This window comes from Plecotus auritus, assembly GCF_963455305.1.
Source record: "Plecotus auritus genome assembly, chromosome: 7".
In the NCBI taxonomy this organism is placed as follows: domain Eukaryota; kingdom Metazoa; phylum Chordata; class Mammalia; order Chiroptera; family Vespertilionidae; genus Plecotus; species Plecotus auritus.
Window position 1 is genome coordinate 166,595,987 of NC_137774.1, and position 21,688 is coordinate 166,617,674.

The following is a 21,688-nucleotide window of genomic DNA, read 5'->3' on the forward strand; positions in this document are numbered from 1 at the left end:
GAGAGGGATAGAGAGTTAGAAACATCGATGAGAGAGAAACATCGATCAGCTGCCTCCTGCACACCTCCCACTGGAGACGTGCCCGCAACCAAGGTACGTGCCCCTGACCGGAATCGAACCTGGGACCCTTCAGTCTGCAGGCCGACGCTCTATCCACCGAGCCAAACCGGTTTCAGCCAGGCCAGGCATTTAGATACAATATAACTTCCCCATTCTGACTGTGGAAGCCCGCCGCAAAAGCCTGGAAGTAAGGAAACAAAGAATTTAGAAATATATACAGGGGGTGATCTCATTGTATTGGCTGTTCAGGATTTGGGTTTTTGAATCCCTTAGCCAGCAGTGCTGCTTTAAATAAAGGGTTTTTCCTGAATCTCAGTACTCCTGGTGTATTTTCCGGTCGCCTGGTAAATTCTGTAATAGTAGTTTCTCTGTATGTACATTTTTACACACAATTTTTCACGTATGTTTTAAATGTGAAATAAATGTAAGCTTATCCCAAATAAATTATCTGTGATCCAGGTTGGATATATTGGAAAACTTGTTGCTGGAGGAAATGGGCTCTCGTGGTATCTCAAGAAAAGAAATTCAAGGACTCACGCGTGGGAGAAGTTTAAGCGTAGTGGCAAGATTTATTGGAGTGAAAAGAAACAATATGCTTTCGGGGATGTAGAGATCCAGCAGGTTCTAGCAGCAACTGCCCTAAGGTCCCTGCTAATCCCCCATATAGGGATTTTCTTGGTTTGGGGAACAAGCAGACTGCCTTTCAAACTATCCAACCTCTTCCCTGATTCCTCCTGGGGCTGTGCTGGGCCCTCCCCCTATCCAGTCTCCTTCCTGGATTTTCTGGGATTTTGTGCCCTTATCCTACCTTATCCCTTCCGCAGGCTTTCCCAGCGTAGTCTTCTCCCCTGTATGGTTCCCATTTTGGCTCCTACTAGATAGACATGCCTCATAGTTCTGCTTCATTATCTGACTTCTGCAGGGGCGCTTAGTATAAGGACCATCTTGGCTTATACCCAGCAAAGGAATTTTGCCCTCACTGTTTATCTCTCCCCGCATCCATGGGAAGGGATGAAGTGTTTCTGGGTTGATTGGAAAACTGTCCTTCCTCCCTGCATGGAGATTAATGTTTCTTTGACAAAGGATGCAGCTGTCCCCTGGGGTATCTGTGAAGCTGTAGCATTCAGTCGTAATCAGGCTTAGCAGGTTTATTTCCCTTCTCTTTCATTAATACCTGATTAGCTACCTATGCTAACATTGTGATAAGGATTTGAAATGTTTGTGTAATTAGAGAAAGGGAACATACTTTCCAAGTGAAGTGGTCTTTAATAAAACAATTCCATATGTGATCTGGAAATGAAAAGAGAGACAATTTTAGCTCATACTCTTAACTAGCAGAAGCAGATAGTTTCTTGTGTGGTTTGCTTAGTTTTAGGGCACTGGGCCTCTACTCCACCTCCTCAAGATTAATAGTGATTTGTAAAGGTGGTAACTCTGTCCTTCACTAGTGATTGCATACACAGTCAGGATCCAGTGGCGGTTAAGTGACCCAGTTCTGGCCAATGAAATGTAGAGAAACCTGCTGGAAGTGGTGGTCTCCTGGAAAGGCTTTGATTTCTTGGCAGTGAGGGAAGGTATGGCTTTCTGGGGAAGCCCCTCTTCAGCCTTAAGCAGGAGAATAATGCCTGAAGCTGCAGTGGCCATATTTTGGCCACGAGACAAGTGTGAGAATGAAAAGTCAACAGGCTAAGAGCAATGGCCTGAAAGTAGAAAGTGCCTGTGGCCTTGACACTATTCTTGAACAGCCAACCACATGGGAAAACTGCTTATTTTGGGACTTCCCAGATAGGAAAAAGGAACCTTTACTTAATTAAGGCAATATTAGTTTAGCTTCCTATTCTCTGAGCCTGAGAACATCCCTAATACAAATAGCTTCTCTTGATCCCACTATATTTTAATTTAATTTTAAATCAAGTAACTTTTTGTGCAGTTCTATTAGTTTTAATAGCTGCGGAGATGCATGCAGACACTGCCACAATCAGGAGACAGAACATCTCCATCAGTCCCAGGTCTCCCTGTTGTCCCTGTGTAGTGACATCCTCCTCCTCCTCCGGTTTTCTGTGATCTGTTTTCTGTCACTGGACTAGTACATTTGCCTTTTTGAGAATGTCAGGAACATGGACATGTATCGTTCGTAACCTTTGATACTGGCTTATTTCACTCTCATAAGGTTTTGAAGTTCGCTCAATACATTGCATGTGTTAAGTTTGTTCTTTTTTACTGTTGAGTCCATTGCATAGATGAAGCACCGCTTAACCCTTTGCTTATTGAAGGACACGGGATTGTTTCCAGTTTTGGAGGATTATGAGGAGAGCTGCTGAAAACATTTGTGTAAAGTTTTTTTGTGTAAACATATGTTTTCACTACTCTAGGGCAAACAGGACTGGGAGTATTGGGTTATATGGTAAATGTATTTCTCTTTATAAGAAATTGTCTTCTATAATGACTATTTCAGTTTGCATTCCCACACCAGTGTATGAGAGTTCCAGTTGATCCACAACACCAGCACTTGATAGTGTCAGAATTTTAAAATTTAAAATCCTTTTAGAGTATAATAATCATCACCTATCTCTTCATTTATTTAGGTCATCTTTAATTTTTCATCAATGTTTTTTTTATTTTTTTATCATTCAGATATTAGATTTATACCTAATAATTTTATATTTTTGAAGACATAAATATTATTCTTTTTTTAGATTTGTTTTTTTAATTGTTCAAATTTTTAGTTGCTGGTATATAGAAATACTAGTGGTCCTGCACATGAATCCATGTGCGAGTAGCTCGCTGCCGCTTGCCTCAGCTGGCCACCCCACCCACCACCGCTTGTAGCTCTCTGCCACACAGGTAGCTTGCTGCCCTGCCCTCCTGCTGATCGGTCGTTACACATCACGGCATAACGACCATTTGCATATTACCTCTTTATTATATAGGGTGACCTATGGGTGTTTTCTTTGTATCTTATGACCTTACTCAAGTCACTAAGTAGTTCTAGGAATTTATAAAAATATTTCTTAGGATTTAAAAAAAAACATAGATAACCATGTTATCTATAAATAGGAAGAGTTTTACTCTTTTCCAATCTGTAAGATTTTAATTTCTATTTTTTTTCTTTATCACACTTGGTAAGATGTTGAATAAAATGATGAGAGTGGACACCCTTACCTTATTCCCACTGTTAGGGGGTAAATCATTCAGTTTTTCACATTTAAGTAGTATATTAGCTGTAGGTTTTTTAATAGACACTTTTTTATTAGGTTGAAGAAGGTCCTTTCTACTTTGAGTTAGCTGAGAGTTTTTATAATGAATGGATTTTGAATTTTGCCAAATGCTTTTTCTGCATTACATGATATAATATGTTTGTGTTTTTATACAGTGAATGTGATGTATTATAGTGATTGATTTTCAAATATTGAAACAGGCTTCCATTCTATGGATTATTTGATTATTCCCCACTTGGTTGTGGTTCAGTATTTTTTTTATATATTGCTAGATTTAATTTTGCTAAGCATTTTTGCCTCTTTATTCATGAGGAATATTGGTAGGTAATTGTCTCTTTCTATCCTGTATTTACCCAACTTTAGTGTCATATTAATTCATGCTTCATAAAATGAATTAGGAAGTTTGTCTACTTTTCTCTGAAAAATGTTTTTTAGAATTAGTGTTTTAAAAAAATATTTGGTAGGAATCAGTAAAATTATTGAGACCTATAGATTTCTTTTTTCAGAGGTTTTACAATGGATTTCACTTCTTTAATAGTTATAAAACTTCAGATTATTTCATTTTGGGTAGGTTTTGGTAGCTTACGATTTTCAAAGAATTAGTCCATTTCATCTAAATTGTTGAATTTATGTTCATAATGTTGTTTATAGTATTCCCTTATTGCCATTTGAGTGTCTTTGTGCTCTATAATGATATTCATCTTTTACTTCCCCCGCCTTTCATTTTAAGTCTTCTTTTTTTTTTCTTTGTGAGTCTTGCTAGAACTTTATCAATTTTATTATTTTTTCTCCCCAAAGAACTGCCTTTTGGACTCATTGATTTTCTCTAATATTTTTTTTCTTTTTTGTTATTGTTTTCTATCTCATGGATTTCTAATTTATTTTCATTATTTACTTTCTAGTTTCTTCGGCTTTATGTTGCTCTCTTTAGTCTTTTAGAGTGGAAGCTATGGTTAAAGATCAGAGTTTTTCTTTTCTACCACAAGCATTTAACACTATAAATTTCCCTTTAAGCACTACATCACCTGTATCAGATAAATTTTGAAAATAAGTATGTTCATTTCCATTTAGTTCAAATTACTCTCTAATTTCCCTCAAGGCTTGTTCTTTGGACCTTGATAATCTCACTCATATGTGGAATCTAATGAACAAAATAAACTGATGAACAAAATAGATCCAGAGGAATAAAAGTATTGAATAGACTGAAGAACCTTAGCGAGAAGGTGGGGGTAGGTGGGTGGGAGGAGATAAACCAAAGAAATTGTATGCATATATGCATAACCCATGGACACAGACAATAGGGTGATAGAGGCCTGGGGTGGGGGGCAGAGGAAGGTTGTAAGGGGTCAATGGGAGAAAAAAGGGGACATAATACTTTCAACAATAAAGATTTAAGAAAATGGTTTGTTTAGGTCCCAAGTCTGTTGGAAATTTTAACCTTGTATCTTCTAGTATTGATTTTAGTTTAATTCCATTATAAATTGACACCAACTTTGAAGTAATTTGAATGCAGAATCTATATTTTATTATTTTTTCCCAAAATTACAACTAATTTTATGACATTTTCATTTTTTGCTGTTGCATTTATTAAAATTAAAATTTTGAAGCTTTCAGAAAAATTTTGACAGAAGCAAAACATTATTTATTAGGAAAAGCATATTTACTTGTTTAGAAAATATTTAACTAAATTTTATAATACTAATGATAAAGTCAAGGGAAATAAGCAGTTTTGAGAATGATACAGCTGTCCCTATTTATAAAGTTTATGCTTACTATATATTATAGACATGTATGTATGTGCTAGTATTGTTGTAGATAAGCTGCCAGGTGGCATCCTATCTAATAAAGAGGGAATATGCTAATTGACCATCACTCCATCCCAAAGATGGCTGCACCACAGCTGAGGCCAAGTTCCCATAAGGAGCCTTAACAAGCAATCAGCAGGGACCTGAGGCTACGCCCTCCCAGACCCCCGTGGGGCTTGACAGGGGACCTCAAGGTGCTCTTCCCATCCTGGTGCTGGGCTAGGGGACCTCAGGCTGCTCCCCCAGCCCCAGCGCCAGGCCGGGGGACCTCAGGCCATGCCCCCCACCAGATGGGGCTTGACAGGGGACCTCAGGCCATGTCACCTGGCAGGGCTTGAAGGAGGACCTCAAGGCAAGCCCCCTCTCCTGGTCTGGGCTGGGGGAACCTCAGACCACGCCCCCCATCCTGGTGCTGGGCCAGGGGACCTGAGATTATGCCCCCTTCTGGCAGGGCTTGACAAGGGTGGGACTGGCCAGGTCTGGATCTAGCCCAATGGGGGGGGGGGGCGGGCGGCTGGGTCTGGGTCTCCCATGATTTTGAGGTGCATGTGGGTGGGTGGGGATTGGACTCTGGGTCCCATGGTGAGCCCCAGACTCTGACAGGAGGAAGGTTTTCATATACATTTTACTAATGTTCTTTCATCTCTGACACTTCTATTATAGAGAAAGGGCAAATAGCAATATTAAATTATTTCCTCTAATTAATCCCCTTTTAATGTGCATGAATTTCATGCACCGGGTCACTAGTGGGAAAATAATCAGTCAGGCACTCAGAGGAGTCAGAAGAGGAGCCTTTAATGCACGAGTGCGGTGACTCAGGGGAATCAGCCTCCAAAGCCTGAGTGATGAGTATGGAGGAAGTCTTCCTTTTATCCCTTTTAGTTTCTTTGTCCCCCGGGCTTTGCAGCCCCCTGCTAGTTGGGATGGGGAAAGTGAGATTACACCCAAAGGCTTGTCCTGGCTGGCCCCAGTGCTGACAGTCCCCTCCGGGAATTGTATATGGTTCATGGTTTATGGCCTCTGTAAAATGGGAGTATTCCGGGAAACAGGTTCTGCAAGGCAGGACAAGCACAACAGATAAGAATGGAGCTCATTATCTTCTAGCAAGAGTGTGCATCAGAATACAGGTTATTGGCACAGATTCAGAGAGCTAGCCCCCCAGATGTCTTATTTTCCCCTTCATTATCTCCTGGGAGTGGGATAGAAAGCTAGATGTTCACTATAAAGAACTATTACCCTGTAATAATGAAACATGAAGTCACCTTAAAATCCAATATATATTAACTTAAAACTTCGGAAATCACAATAATCAGAATTTTCTTTAAAACACCTTCCATTTAAGTTTAGGAGGAAGTCATGCCGACTTTATTTTTAAACCTTTAACTCAATAAGCACCCTTTTTAGGTTTATGAGGAGCGTCAGTCAGTTAAGGAACAATGGTTACTGAGCACCTTCTCTGTCAGATAAGCTGCACTAGCCTCTGAAGCACACAACGAAGAAGAGCTAGTTTCTGACTCCATGCACTGTAAGAACAATGCGTTAAAGAAATAATTACATAAGAGATGTAGAAGTACAGCTTGATTTCGTAGTTTCAGATACGAGAGTTGGGAGGGATTTTAAAGGTTGTGTCTCTACCCAAGATCTCTGCTACGTGGTCTTTTGGTCTGTGCTTTAACTCCTCATGATGCAAGACACCTTGTCCATTTGCTCCTGAAAACATCAAAAATGTATAACTGGCAATCTTGGGGTACCCCACCCCATTGTGTTTCAGTACGGAGCTGCAACAGGAGACATATGCCTGAGCAGCATCTATGTGCCACTAATAGCCCTTCCTTGACTCTTGTGGAAATGAATTTTCATTCCTATTGGAAATCCTATTTTTTTATTGTTTAAAGTATTATATATGTCTCCTTTTTCCCCCAATTGACCCCCACCTCTGCCACTCCCACCCCCAAGGGCAGGCCCCCACCACCCCAGTGTCTGTGTCCATTGGTTATGCTAACATGCATGCATGTAAGTCCTTTGGTTGATCTCTACCCCTCTCCCCTGCCCCTTATCTCTGGATCTATTTTTGTTCATCAGTTTATGTTGATCATTAAATTGCACGTATGAGTGAAATCATGTGCTCTTTTAACATTTAGGGCTCAAGCTTCCTTCTATGTGTCTGATCTCTAAACCAAAGATCTGGGAATCAAATTTCTTATTTATTCATCGTCTTACTTTTATATAAAAAGGTCCTGATTCTCTTATTTTTCCCAATGCTACAGTGGTTGGACCGTGATGTCAGATTCATATGTGTTGTTTCCCTAGTGATCTTAGTGAAAGGTTAGTAAAAGATGTGGTGTTCACATGTAGTGACCTTGCAAAGGAATTCGTGCTATAGCCCCAAACACCAGTCATTTGTTATTTGGAGTGTATCATTAATTTTACCTGGCAGATTGAAGATGGTATGGGGATTATGGTGCAGCCTGCAGACCACCTGTCTCAGCTGACTTAACCCAATGACATCATTCTATTTTCTACTGTCCAGTTACATTTGTTCTGAATCTCTGACCAGCGCATGCCAGCTCCAGAAGATACTTTTTCAAATGACCTGAATCATGACTAATGACATTTATGTCTGAATTTTTCATCTGTCCTGCATGATAAATAGAGGTTGAAGTTGATTAACATTTGCAATCTGAATTCCCAGTTCCTTGGGAGAAATAACCAAGTCATAATTCATTGAAGAGGACCTGGTGTTTTTTATGTGCTTTAGATGACCTCTCTCTCTCTCTTTTTTGAATTTGCATCTTTGTTCTTAAGAGAAGCCCCAATGAATAAGACACGTTATTTATTTAGTAACCTCTACTGAAATTATGATGTTAATATGAATGAAGGATATTTCGGTAGCACTCACAGCTGCTGAGTGTAGCATGCTAATTAGGTTTCATGATTGATTGGCTTCTCCAGACAAACATAAATGAATCAGGGAAAAGAAATGACCTGATTTCTTTCTGTCCAGGAGAGAAACCATTATAGAAAAATTGTAAAGGTTTATGCCAGTATGCATAAACTTTCCATAAATAGAGGAAATGTATTAATCAGCGATTTTCAACCTTTTTCATCTCATGGCACATGTAACCTAATTACTAACATTCTGTGGCACACCAAAAATATATTTTTGGCTGATCTGACAAAAATACAAAAAATATAATTTTGATTCATTCACACCAGATGGCTATTGTTGTGTTGGCTGTTGTCATTTTTTAATTTGCCAGTCTAAGGGAAAAGAGGCCAGTGCCCCTGACTAAATAGACACGTATTGCATCTAATAAAAACTCTTGTGGCACACCAGTTGAAAATAGCTGGTATTAATGATGAGTGAAACAGGGGGCCATGAAGCTCAATATTATTATTACTTATAATATTACTGATTTGCCATTTATGTCTGGTACAAAAGAGATTATTCTTTAATCTTCCAAACAACATTTAGTGAGCACCTAGTATGTTTAAAGCAGTTGGAATAAGAGAGACACACTCTGTGTAGTAAAGATTCATGCAATAAAGTTGAGAATACAAATAGTTATCAAGTTAGGAGGAGTCTATGGGGATATGTAAACACTAAAAAAAAAAACTAAAAAAAAAACGGACACTGGGGACTCAAGAGAGACCTGGAGGGTGAGTGGGAGTTTAGCAGCTCTTCTGTGCATGCCTGGTGCGCCTCTCTTTATCTCATGTGTTCAGGTCACAGTGCCTTTCCCATTCTTCCCCTCCCCATTCAGAGAGTTCTGATTAGGGATTCCAATCACAGTTCCCCATTCTATGTTGTCTGACTAACATGGGGACTAATACCTCACAATTTTATGTTAACTCAATCATGGCGTTTAATTTGCAGTTCAACAGCTGTTCATCTAAAGCTGAGAAAATAATTTCCTTAATAAAATTTTCTTAATTTTAACTGAAAAGTACAAGTTCTTTTTCTTCTCTAATCTAAAGGGATGACTAGGGGCACCTCTCTCACCCATTTCTCCAAGTAATAAAGGAAATCTAAAAAATCGACAGCATTCACTAACTGAAGAGCAGGTAGGTAGTCCTTCATCTCTGGAGGCCTGGAGGTATGTGGTCTTTAACATAGAGATTGTGTCCAGCTGAGTATACTTAGCTACACAAAGCCCGAAATATGCAAGACTATCTTTAAGAGCATTGATTTCATTTAAATATTTATGAAGAGTTAATTAGAATACAAAATTTGCAACCATGTTTAAAGGTTATACTAGCACTGTAAATATTTCAAATTATAGAAGGCACTTTTGGGATATGCCCTGAGGTTCCCTGAGAGCTGTATTAAATTTTTCAGGCCATGAACTCAATGGAAAAGTTTAGGAGAATTACCCTAGATGCTTCTTGAGTTAAAATACAACAACAGTCTAGATATTTGTATCTTCCACTCCATTCCTTGTTTTAACAGACCTCTCTGCTTCTTCTCTGACAATGTTGACACTTTTCCTACTGTGGTATGACCCGAGGCTAGTGTAGGCAAAACCTGGACTCAGAGTCATTGCTGTGGACCACAGGCACAAGTTAAGAAATGTTTCATTTGTCATTGCGAGTCCTGGAATTCAAGTTAGAAATCCAAATAGATGTTACAGTTCCTCTCAAGCATCTGGTACAAAAGAGCTTGCTAAGGATTTCAGTGTTGTTCACTGTAAAGTTTTCTTGTCTCTTATCGTTTCTTTGAATATCCTTCCAACAATCTATTAAGGAACTACATATAAGCATATTTACTTGATTTCTAAAATTTCCCAAAGCTATCTATCTACTAAGTAGACCTTTGGATTCAAATTGTTATTTTTTTCAATACTGGCTCATAACCATATGTTTATAAGTCATTAATTCCTCATTCCTATAAATTTGCAGTAAAAATTAGTGTTACATTAAATCCAGACAGAGATTGAAATCTGAAAAGTGAACCTAGAACATGGCATGCTATTAGGAAGATATGGTTATATACACAACGTCTGTTGAAAATAAAATGAAAAGAAATCCCTAACGTGTACTTTTTCACAGTACTTGGTACATACCATTTGTGAAGAAAAAAGTTGAAATAAAAAAGATCCAGAAAATTGAGACTGGAAATGCAACCAAACTACTCATTCCCTGAAAAAAAAAAATTAAAAGGTAAATATAGACTTAAGTAAAATCAGATGGCAGTGTAGGTGTAGCTCCCTTAGTATAATAGGTCAATTTAAAAATTCAAATTGCATGTTGAGATATAGTTGCTACCCTACGTAATCCTTTCACTGGGGTATTATCTTCATTAGCAATTGGTATCCAGAATCAAGTGCACCCTAGGAAAATTGTTTGTTCATGGGGTTTAAGTGATTAAATAATTACCTTTGATTTTAAAAAAATGTAAGTGTTTATGGGTAGATTAGCACTCAAGTGAAAAGTTTTTCCTAACAAGTTAATCATATTCTAATAATGTAAACAATCTTCCTTAAATTATTTTTCCTCTGGTTTATTTTTTAATCCTTCTACTTGCATGTATGCCAGAATTTCTTAACTGACACATATGTATCTCTGTGTTAATTCCTATCATTAACGGCTTTCACTGTCGCATCTATGTTGGCCTGAATATGATGTGCTGTCTCTGGGCTCAGTTGGGTAGATTGGCTCATTTAATTAGAAAAATCAGCTATGGTTTTCTTCAAATTGTTGGGAACTTTAAGGTCGTGTCTTTATGACACTGACCAAGGAGTTGTTTTGACCCAGGCATTTGAGTAACTATTCAGTTGGAAAGTCGCAGATCAATGATCATGTCTTCTCCTTTCTCATCATTTCTTTTTGAGATATAATTGACATATTATGTTAATCTCAGGCATGCTGCATACAGTAATGACTTGATATTTGTATGTATTGGGAAATGATTGCCACATGGAGTCTAGCTCTCAATGTAACGATTCGCACTGCTTCCAGAAAAATGTTCTAACTTCAGCAGAATGCACCGTCCTGCTTGTCAGGTTGTCAGTCTTTGTGTGGCTTCCCAGACTCATCTTCTACTCTTTCCATCATCTCACACTCAGTGGGCCAGTCCCCCTGACTGTGCTGCTCGCTAACTCTTTCGTGATGATTCAGGGCTTCCGAAGTGATGCCCATCAGTCGCCTCTGACAACAGTGTCCTTCCTGCTCACATATTTTCGGAGCCTCTATGTGCACATCAGTCCCTGTGGAAACATTTGCTTGACATCTGTAGGCAGACTTATTTTCTTCCTCTTCTGTGCCCCTAACTATCTTGCTACCTATTGTTGTTAGTATGATATTCATTATAAATTATAATAATTATATATATATATATTTACATACCTTTTAAAAATATATTTTGTTGATTTTTAGAGAGAGGAAGGGAAGAGAGGGGGAATAGAAACATTTTTGATGAGAGAGAAATATTGATGGGCTGCCTCATGCACGCCCCCTACTAGGAATGAAGCCCGCAACCCGGGTATGTGCCCTGACCGGGAATCGAACAATGACCTCCTGGTTCAAAGGTCAATGCTCAACCACTGAGCAACACTAACTGGGCTATTTATATACCTTTAATTAGACTATTGGACTATGAAGTCAGGAACTTTGTTTTATTCTTTCTGCAACAGTGTCTCTGTCTTTGGCAAGTAGTATAGGGTGAATTTTTTCTGACACTTTATTATGTAAATATGCAGAAAAATTCAAAATTGATATAATTAGCACATGTATTCACAACCTACGTTCAATAATTTTTACATTTGCTGTATTTGCCTTATCTATATTATCACCTATAACTTTCTCTCTATGTATATGTGTATATATACATATATATATATGTTTATATATTTTTGATTATACCCATTAACAAGTAAGTTTCAGATATCATGGTATTTTACATATAAATATTTAAATTGGTATTTCCTAAAAATAAAGACTTTGGCCTACAAACCCAATATCATTTTACACCTAACAAAAATAACCAAATTCCAAATATCATCTAATACCTAGTTCACAATGATCATTTCCCCAGTTGTTCCAAACATGACTTCACTAGTAAAGAGTTTTATAAAACCAGCTTATTACTAAAATTTTAAATCAAATAGGTGAATCCTGAAACTCAATAATTGGCACAGCTTGATTGTTTTTGAAGGGAGAGAAATGTGGAATGCATATTTGATATTTGAAATTCTGTATGTTGAAATGTCATTTTAAAGCTGACAGTTAAGGCAGTTGGCATGAAGCACATAGGATGAAGATGATAATTGAAAGAGCTTAATTAAAGCAGCACCACAGAGCTGCACTGGCACTTACCGCAGCAACAGAAAAGCCTTGGAAAGCAGCCCCAGTAGAAGAGAGTGGCTTGAGTCAGTCCTGGTAGTTGTAAGGCATCTGCTGCTATTGTGAAGGCAGGAGGACAGGGGAAGGTCAGCTCTTAGAGACGTCTGGCTAAGCCATTCTTACTTAACGCTGTACCATGAAATTTCTTGGTTGTATATAAATTGTAGCCGGACATGCAAACTCTCAGGACATTTTCACTGTTAGCTCACCTGAAATTGCGTACTGCAGCCCACATTCTATATCATGGCCATCTATTGATGGCTGAGGAGAAATTGTTAAGGGATCCACACATATGTCTCTGTGTCGCTTTTAAGGGAAGGATCCGGTTTGTTCCCAGAATTTTCCATTTTAGCCCCTCCATAGCCTTTGCCATCATCAGCAGATGCTCTTTGTGGTTCTTCCTTTGTTATTTTTCCTGCTGTTCTTTCTCATTCAAGGTGGAAATTGCCATCACATGGTAACCCTGCTAGAGGAAAGTACCTCATTAGCAATATTTTCCACAGACATCAAAACAGGATAAATGGAAGCCGGAATGATCTAGAACCAAAGATCAGTAGTGAAACTGCATGATCTAAAAATAATTCAGCTCAGGTTGCGGAAGCATTAACCTTGGGGTGATGACTTTGGAAAAATCACTTCACTTCTCTGCCCTTCAGTTTCCTCATTTGTATATGGAAGTAAAACACTATTTCCCAGAATTATTGCAAGGAAGAAATCTGATGAGGCCTGTCTATTAGTGTTCTGTGAACTAAAGCATCATCTAATATAGATCAAAATATTATTGATTTCTTTCTGGGGACCTAGAGTCTTTTTACATCAAATCTGTTGTAGTCCCGAGACATGAAGAGGAGTCTAGTTTGTTCCCTTAAAAATATGTACCCAAACCAAGCTAAACAGCATCAGTCGTTTTATTTTAAAGACTCTTTGGAGGAGGTCAATAGGTAGTGATGGCATTTCTCCGCTGTTTTCTGGTGTCATGGCTTTGGGTATTCTGAAGTATCAGAAACAATATTTGTTTTCTTTTTTCGCTGTCAGGGGTCTTGTGCACAAAGCTGTTCCATCTGTTTCAAATCAAGGCACGTGCTGGGAGCTGCTGGGGCAGAGGGACCAAGCACGGGTTTTATTTTTAGTCTGTGTGCCCAAATCTCTGTTGAGCAGACCCCAGGGGCAGCGTTTCCTGGGATGCTCTCACAGAAGGCAGAGCTGTTTGCTCATTTCTGTAATGGATTGGTCACTCACAGCTCTCCACGAAGAACAGCATGGGTTCCAGAAAGAGAATTGTTATGCAACATTGGAAACCCCAATCCCGAATAAAACCCAATTATTATTGAGCCAATGCACAGTTAACGCCTGTCTGTACCAAGAGAACTGGGAGCAGCTCCATGGAGGAATCTAAGATAAAGAAGATACAAGCCCCGCCCTCAGGAGGTTTACAATTAGGTGGAAAGGATTCGATAAATAAATCGATATGGGTAAAACATGAAATATGGTGAAGAGCTGTATTACTAGTAAAGAGAGGTTTAGCTCAAGTTCTTTCAAAGAGAAATTCTCCTGATTTTTATTTACTATGGTGAAAAAGTCTCTTCTGCTAGCCCTGATCCGCCCCTCATTGTCTTTCCAATGTCAATTCTTTTGCAGGGATGTGCTTGGTATACAGAAAAAGCCTATTGCCTTCCCCTTTCTGGACGCTTAAGTCACCCATGCCAGCTTTGGGCATAGGAGAGAAAGTGGAGGTGAATGGAGAGTGAATTTAGAGCTGGGCGCATTCCTTGCAAGAGCAGCATCTTGGAAGGATGTAGTGGCTGGATGTAGGCCGTGATGCATACTGAGTTGCCACTTCATGCCAGATACTGCTGTCTCATCCGGGTCAGGGAAGAAATAAATTCATGTCTACGCAGCACTGTACAGTGTTTTATTGAAGTAGTCATGAGGAAAGCACGGACTCACAGAGAGAAGACTACCTACCTGACGTCTCACAGTGAAAAGTCGCACTGGTTGTTTATGCAGCAGGTCCCTGGGGCTCCTGCATCTCTAGCCATCATTCTTCCTGGCAGGCAGCTGAAGACCTGGTGACACAGTGGCAAAAGCTGGGGACTGGAAGCCTTCCTGTGAGGAGGTCCAGAGCTAAAACTTGGAAAACAAAACTAAGCAAACAAAGTCAATGACACCTGGAACCAAAATTGCATTCGATAAACTATATTTGTGTATATATATATTTTTTATTTGTATATTTTTAATTGACTAATGATGGTGTTAGGCAGAGCAGAAATCCAAATGTTTATGACAGTGTCATAATTGGTGATAAGCATTCAAAGCCAAAATGAAGCATTTAAATCTCAAGTGTTTTTTTAAGCTCAAGGCCACAGCAAATGCTTTTGCTGGTGTCATGGTTAATTTTCTTATTATTTAAAAAATAGTTTTTACTTTATTTTTATTGTTGACACTATTATAGATGTCCACATCCCCCAACCCCACCTTTGCCCACCTCCACCCAGCCCCAGCCCCCCCTTCTCTCTGGCCATCACCACACTGTTGTCTGTTATCTGTTATCTGTGGGTTATGTGATGGTTAATTTTATGTGTCAACTTGACTGGGCTGAGGGATATCCTGGTAGCTGGTAAAACATGATTTCTGTGTGTCTGTGAAAGTGTCTCAGAAGAGATTAGCCTTTGAATTGCTAGACTGAGTACAGATCAACCTTCCCATGCAGGTGGACATCATCCAATCCAAGGAGGACCTGAACAGAGCAAAGGGGTGGGGCAAGAGCAAATTCTATCTGTGCTGGAGCCAGGACATCCACCTTCTCCTTCCCTCGGACACTAGGGCTTCTGTTCTCAGCTTATGGACTCAGACAGGGACTTACACCATCACCCCCGCAAACCCCAGACTTTCAGATTCAGACTGAATTACACCACTGGTGTTCTTGGTCCTCCATCTGGCAGATAACAGATCATGGGACTTAGCCTCCACAACCATATGAGCCAGTTTCTGTACCAAACTTCCTGTTATCTCTACATCCCACCGTTTACTTCTCTAGACACCCATCAGAATAGCCAGATCCTTTAATTGGTCTTATATTGGACCAGGAGTAAAGGTCCTTCATGTGACTTTTGTGTTTGTCATTGCCATGTACCTTTTCATTATCACCCTCCTTTATGAAATGAGGAGGTTAACCTAGACCAGTGTTTTTTCAAGTTCCTGCCATAACCCATTACTTGATCAAATGAAGTAGGAAACAGAAAAATTCATTTCTTAAAAAAAGAAAAGCCCACAAACTTTTATTTTCATGTTTTACTCGTATGCCATTTTGTTGAATATATATAAAATATATTCCTAGTGGAGAGGGATGGGCACCTATTCTTTAAAACTCTGCTTCATCCCATTGTCAAGGTTGTTGCCAGCTCCCAAATTGCCTGTTCCATCTTCCTGTCAAAGCGCAAGGCTCCCTTTTCAGACCACGTTTTCCTCCTGCCCCGGCACTGCCTGCCTCCCCAGCACTGTCCAGCTCTGCTTTTGCTTCTGGATTCCCCACCCGCCTTCCTTCTTCCTTTACTCTTCCTCTTCCTCTAACGATGGGGCATCCTGCAAGCAGTCTACCTCTCAATGGTCCTCCACTGAAACACTGTTCAAAAGAAACTCATGCTCAGAATGTTTCTCACCTGACACCTAGATAATGAATATCCAACATCTAGCAGATGTTTCAATGCCAGCACAGGTTGCATTTCTCGTTCTTCCCCTGAAATATGTTTTCCTTCCTTTGCAGGGTCAATTTAAAAATTATAGCTTAGAGATACTGATTTTATTTTTCCTGTGCAGAGAAGTGTTACTTGAGTTGCTCTTAGTTTTGCAAATATAAGACAAATAAATGACCTCTCCTGTTCATTTGATTTTGGTATAAGAAGGCTTAGTCAGTGATTCTCCACGTATGGTGGCTGGACCAGCAGTGTCAGCATTACATGGGAACTTGTTAGTATTGCAGATTCTCAGACCCCACCAAGACTTTCTGGATCAGAAACTCTAGTGGTGGAACCAAGTAACCTACCTTTTAATAAGGCCTCTAGATATTTCTGATGAACACAGTCTAATGTTTGAAAACAACTGATTCATACCCGTTGGTGTACAGACATGGTTGCTGCACCAACTTGCATAGGATGTCTAGGGCCGACCATGGCAGAGGAATTCTGAGATTGACCACCACCTTTCCTGAGGTGGAGATTACATGAGTTTTTCCAAACTGATATCACTTGGAGGAATGTTAGGCTGATGTTTCATACTTGACCCAGCATTGTTTTAAAAAATTTTTATAACAGGTTTACTGAGATACAATTCACATACAGTGAAACTTACCCTATTGACATGCACAATTCATGGTTTTCAGTTGAAGGAACTAAAAGAATTGTGCAACTATCACCACCCTCTCAAAAGATTCACAGGCACTGATTTTGGTAGAGTATGTGAATGATGCTGGAATTTTGTTCAGGCAAGAAGCCCTAACCCAGTGGTCGGCAAACTCACTAGTCAACAGAGCCAAATATCAACAGTACAACGATTGAAATTTCTTTTGAGAGCCAAATTTTGTAAACTTAAACTATATAGGTAGGTACATTGTTATTAACTTAATTAGGGTACTCCTTCAATCGCACTGTAGGTGCGCGCCCACACGTGGTATTTTGTGGAAGAGCCACACTCAAGGGGCCAAAGAGCCGCATGTGGCTCGCAAGCTGCGGTTTGCCAACCACTGCCCTAACCCAGTGGTCGGCAAACTGCGGCTCTTTGGCCCCTTGAGTGTGGCTCTTCCACAAAATACCACGGCCTGGGCGAGTCTATTTTGAAGAAGTGGTGTTAGAAGAAGTTTAAGTTTAAAAAATTTGGCTCTCAAAAGAAATTTCAATCGTTGTACTGTTGATATTTGGCTCTGTTGACTAATGAGTTTGCCGACCACTGCCCTAACCCATGGGGGGGGTTTGGAAAACAGGGACTGCACATTTGCTTAAAAGCTGGGTCACTGTGAAGACAGAGTGCAGGAGAGACACCTCAGGGCAGGGACTGGCAGGAAGAGAGTGTCAGAGCAGAGCCATCTAGTGTGTTCCACCCGAATCCTTCAGCAGAAATCCTGTGGGAGATCGGAGAAGGGCAGCAGGCTGGGTATGCTCTTTGCCAAAGACAGGTCTGATTTCTGTGTGTCGGCCTGGCATGTTTATTAATAACATGCCCTCTCACTCCCCAGTGTTCTAGTTTGTGGTACAACATGGGATCCCCTTAATTAGAACCCCCCTCGCCCTCATTCTCTCTCTTAGAGGTTCTTTTCTCTAGTTCCCTGAATGTGCTCTCAAAGCAGCCATTAGATGAATACTCCAGGGATTGCAAATAGGCATTTTCCACATGTTTTCTTGAGAACATCTTGCTAAACTTGGTCACTAGGAAAAAAGCAAATCATTAAAAATAGTCATCAAATAATTTGAGGAAGTGATGTTATAAAATATGACAGAATGTAATGAGAATTACCAACTAGTACAGATTTCGAAAAGAGGAGAGCACGTATTTACTTGCAAAGGATCAGAGCAGTGTCTCTAAGTAAAATTGATATTCAAATAATATAGGTTAATAAAATGGAAATTGATCTATTTTTGGAGTTTCAGCATGCGATTCATCAGCCTGTCTATGGTTGAACATCTCTGGTAGGAATTATGGCTCTTGGTGTTGCTTGCCCTTCTGTTAATTTATTTCATCTAAAGTGTTTAGTAGGACACTAATTTTTGTTACTTTCATTTATTTATGGTCTGTTAGTTTATCTATCTTTTAAAAACCCTTCCTTTTGTTATTGTTTTAGACCAAAATAAAATAATATTGTCAAAGTTACATGGAACTGCTCTTATTCTATTTATAATGTAGATTTTTAAACATTATTCAGTATTGAAAGAATATCTTTAAAGGTCTTTGTCTTGATTTTTCTAGATCCCAGTGGTTGATAATAATACTAAGTTTCAAATAAAAATTATGCCTGCTTATTTTAAAAGTCTCAATAAATAAAATTAATTGTATTATTATAAAGTTGATATTTCCAGCATTTACCTAAAAAAAAAAATGGATTGGACATGGTTAGTTCCCAGAACATGGCATTTTTCCAGGAAGTTTTTTTGGCTACAGTATTACAGGGAATCACTTTCCTAAAGCTTACTTTTTTAAAAAAATTCATGTTAGTTTATATAATCACTTCTCCAAAAAGCTACTTGTCCAGTAAATAGTGGATGTTCACTACACTATTATAGAAGTTATTGTTATCACTTTACATAATTTAGCCATTTTTAATTTTATAAGGTGCCTTCAGATATTGTATGTTTTAAACATTGGGTTTTCTTAAACCTCAATATAACTCTGTGATTTGTGGGACAGGACTGTTCATCCCTATGTCCTATATGCGGGGGAGGTGAGCCATACACCAGCAACTGATTAAACAAAGTTTGCACAGCTAATCAGTAGCAGTGAGTACTCTAACCTTGGTTCCCGTCCCCTATTGCAATGATGCTACGCCAGATTAAATGATCAGGGTTTTTCATGAACACTTACCAGAGAAGTGTTTAATTAATAGATTTTATTTAAGAGGAAGTGTAATGACTTTTTAAAAACTGAATTTGTTTAGAAATTAGTTTAAAGGCCCATTGAGGATTAATTCATAGCAAAGCTGTTTTCCTAATGGATACATTTTTTTTTTGCAGCAAATTCAAAAGCTCAGTAAACTGAAAATGTGCTTATTGGCTGATCTACTTTTATTTCATCAGCTTTATAGTTTTCATTGCTTCTTAGAAATGAATTTTACTTTTACTATTACAATCTCAGGGCAGTTAGTTTGAAAAAGATGAAAATTGGTTTCTAGACTGATTTATTAAGTCACACATGAACAACAATCTCAATATGTAATTTCTCCACATTTGTCATGGGAACCGGTGACATCTATATTGTAGCAGTGCCTCCGTCTAAAATGTCAAAATGTTCCTTGTTAACTGGAGATTCCAGTCTGCAGGGTGTCTCAGGTTGGTTGGCTTGACTCCTTCAATGCTCATCCGTGCTGCCGTTTAGCGGTTTACTCTGGCTCTTCTCGTTCTCGTTCTCCCTTCGCGGACACCCTTCCCCGTAACAGAGAACGCACAAGGTGCCCAGGTTTCCAGATGAGTTTGGCCAGTGGGCTGCCCTGGTGGAAGGTGGGGAGCTCACTCCCAAGGCATTTCTCTCAGGTTCTGTCCCAAGCAGCACCTCTGGCTGCGGCTGAGTTCCCCCCAGCTCCCCAGCCACGCAGTGAGTTCCTCCCCCAGAGTTCTCCTTCCCAAATCAACCCAGGCTGCTGGGCTCCAAGAACGCTGCTCTTCCCCTGTCCTGTCCGCTCAGCTCAGGGAGGGGAAGGCCTTGTTGAAGTTGCTGACATTTGAGTTGTCTCGCCTTCTCCTGTTTGACCCCCCAGTTTTTTCATCACCTGTGTAACCAGTTCCCTCTCTGTGGCTCTACTACGCGTAAGACCCATAGAGGCTTCTCTTTGGAAGCTGACAAGCCCAGCAGCCTTTCATCCTTCATCTTCCTTAACAGTTGTTTTCCTGGTTCATATCCATCACTTCGTCTTTTGGACAGCATGTTAATCCACAACCCTTCCTACCTATTTTTTTAGAAAATTTTAATACTATTTTCCCCCAGTAATTACTTAATGTATCCAAATCTCCTCAGGCCTCTCATTTGGTTAGCAATGAGGTCATATAACAGGACAACTCTAGTTATGCTTAGTGTTCCCAGTTCCTACCTTTATGAAATATTAGAGGCCCGTTGCATGAAGATTCATGCAAGAATGGGCCTTCCTTCCCCTGGCTGCCAGCACCAGTTTTCCTCTGGCACCCGGGACCCAGGCCTTCGCTCCGGCCACCACCTTCCGCCTTCGCTCCGGCTGGAGCATTGCTCCTGTAGCTCCCTCTGCCCCCACCCTCTCCCTCATAGCAGGCATCCTGCCCTGCCCCGCCGCTCTGCACCTGCGTATGCAAATTAACCCACCATCTTTGCTGGGTTAATTTGCATACCCACTCCTGATTGGCTGGTGGGAGTCACGGAAGTATGGCCTATTTGCATATTTCTCTTTTATTAGTGTAGATCAGCAATAGTTCCCACTGCCATGTATTTTGGGAAGCCCTTGGGCTTGTCTCACATACATTTAAACATCGGTTTTCTGATGCTCTACTTTTTATGTTCTAGCGAAGCAGTGCCTGGACTTTTGACCAATGGAAATGCTGAGCTAACAAATACATGGTGCTTTAAGCTACTAAATGTGTGGTAATTGGTTACCCAGCAATATAAAATGAATGCAGTTGCAGACATTTATTTCCCATTTTTTACTAGACAGATGGTTCTGAATTATTTCCATAATTCACCCATGGCTGTCAGGAAGCCATCTCACATGTACCTTATCCTGAGGAAAATTATTTTCTATTCCTAAAAGCTTCTTCCCTTTTCAAGTTGATTGCCTAATCTTATTTAACATGCTATCAAACACACAGCTGCTGAAGCCAGAAATGAGTCTTCTCCCTTCGCCCCATGTCACTAAATGTTCTGAATTTTACTCCAGAGAAACACTGACATGTAGTCAGGTCTCCTACTCTCTTGCTGAAATAATCACAAATCCTCCTTCATCTAATTTTTTGAACTCTAGTCACTCTATCAGATTTTCATGTGTTAGATTTCCAGAAAAAAATACACACATACCCTCTTCCCTGAAAAAACCAAATCCCCTGAAACAAAACAAAAAGCAAGCAAGCAAACAAACAAAAAAGCAATTCTGGCCATTCTGTTAATGGCTCTACCTCATTACCAACATGATTAAGTTTAAACATTTTAGTTAGACAAAGAAATAAGCACAAATGTTAACCCAAACCGCTTTTTAGTATCCTATTCTAATATTTCCCCATTCAATTTCGATATTTCAGTCGTAACATATTTTTCACAGTTTTCTCAGTATTTATCATATTTTGTTCCAACTATTTTCATTCACTAAGTCATGTATTGAATGTGCCTTGTTCATTAGTTCAGAACAAGACACATGATGTCGCTGACTTCGTGGAGTCCACATTCCTATGGGGGAGTGTGAGGTTAAATAAGTAAACATAAATATAAACAAGTAAACATACATTTAAAGTGCATTTTATGCCTGGTTGACATGGCTTACGAATTAGGAGGTCACGGTTCGATTCCTCATGAGGGCACATGCCTGGGTTGTGGGCTTGATCCCCAGTA